Source organism: Oratosquilla oratoria, unplaced genomic scaffold (assembly GCF_046742065.1).
Source record: "Oratosquilla oratoria isolate Oo_2021 unplaced genomic scaffold, ASM4674206v1 SCAFFOLD87, whole genome shotgun sequence".
In the NCBI taxonomy this organism is placed as follows: Eukaryota; Metazoa; Arthropoda; class Malacostraca; order Stomatopoda; family Squillidae; genus Oratosquilla; species Oratosquilla oratoria.
Window position 1 is genome coordinate 68,225 of NW_027467751.1, and position 1,776 is coordinate 70,000.

The window sequence follows — 1,776 nt, forward strand, 5'->3', positions numbered from 1 at the left end:
TATTCGCCTGTTGGTGGCTTCTGCTGCATTAGACCTAAGTGGCTGGGATATAATAGGCCCGTCACGTGTAGGGGAGATAATATGCTTGAACGCTTTGCTTGCGCGTTTGCTGATGACGTCATAGGGATCATCCGCCCCCTCCCCCTCCCCCACTCCCTCACCTGTGCAACGTGAGGGGAATCGTGTCCGGCGAAGAAGCTGGTGCAATACTTAACGTGGGTTGCAAAAAGGTTTGAAGTCTGTTGTCACTTTCTGGTAATGAAATACGTAATAGATTTCCATTATTTTGTTTTTGGATAATTATGTATGGGCATATAACTGTACATACGTGCACACATATACACAGGCATACATACACACACACAGAAACACACACGCACGTACACGCACACACACAAACAAACACGCGCACACAAACACACACACGCACACACATGTACACAAACACAAAAATCTAGAATAGATAATCCCAAATGAAACCATATATGAATTTAAATCTATTTATGCTAATTGCAGAACAAGGTGGTATAGTCCAAGAAGGATTCATACAAGAATTTTAAGTTAGGTATGATAATTGGAATATAAGAGACAGAACCCCACGAGCCTTCCTCCTTTCATGTATACTACAATTAGGTAAACACACACATACACACACTTTATATACATATATATATAAATATATATATATATAAATATGTATATTGCATATGCTTTGTTGAAGTCTACAGCTGTAGTAGCATTGTTCAATTTCTATGATGTACTCTCGATATTGTATCAAAAATTCTTCATACAAACTGAACAATGATACTACAGCTGTAGACTTCAAAAAAGAATATATATATATATATATATATATATATATATATATATATATATATATATATATATATATATATATATATATATTCATTCTTGAAATATTGTCATGAGAACTTATGTAGGTAGACTGCAGGAGCCTCAGATGTGTTGTACAACAAAGACCGGAAAAACTGATCATAATGTGACACGGATGAAATGTGACTTCTGCTTTAAGCAAAGACGTCACGACGCCCTAATGACGCAAAAGCTCTTGTGGGATTGGCAGTGTGAGGTAGGAGCGGAGGTGAGGGGAGGCAGGAGGCGGGATGTGGGGGGAGGGGGGTAGAATGACCCGACGAGGTGTAATCCAGGTAGGCGGTAGTGTTTGACGTGTTGACTGATTTCCTCATGTTACATGATCCTCCACATCCTCCTTCTCTTCCTCCTCTTCTTCTTCCTCCTCCTTCTCCTCAGTTTCCTCCTTCTTCTCCTTTGCCTCCTTCTCCTCGCCCTCCTCCTTCTTTACGTTCTCCCTTCCTTCTCCTTCTCCTCTTCCTTCTTCTCCTCCATATCCTCCTTCTCTTCCGTCTCTTCTTCTTCCTCCTCCTTCTCCTAATTTTCCTCCTTCTACTCCTTTTCCTCCCTCTCTGGATAGGATAGTGGTAGAAGTAGTATTAGTTTATCTTCTATTGCGTAGTTGCCCTGTTTTCTTAAATGTAGCTTAGTATAGTAAACACAAACAGCCTCGTTAGGGCCAGGAGCCCTGCTGTTGTTTGTTCTTCCTTTGTGTTCCTTTGTATTCTCCTCGTTCTCCTCCTCCTCCTCCTTCTCCTCCCCCTCCTCCTCCTCCTCCTCCACATTCTTCCCTTCTTCTCCTTCTCCTCTTCCTCCTTCTCCACTTCCTCCTCCTTCACTTCCGCTTATTCTTCCTCCTTCTTCTCCTCATTTTCTTCTCCTTCTTCTCCTATTCTTCCTTCT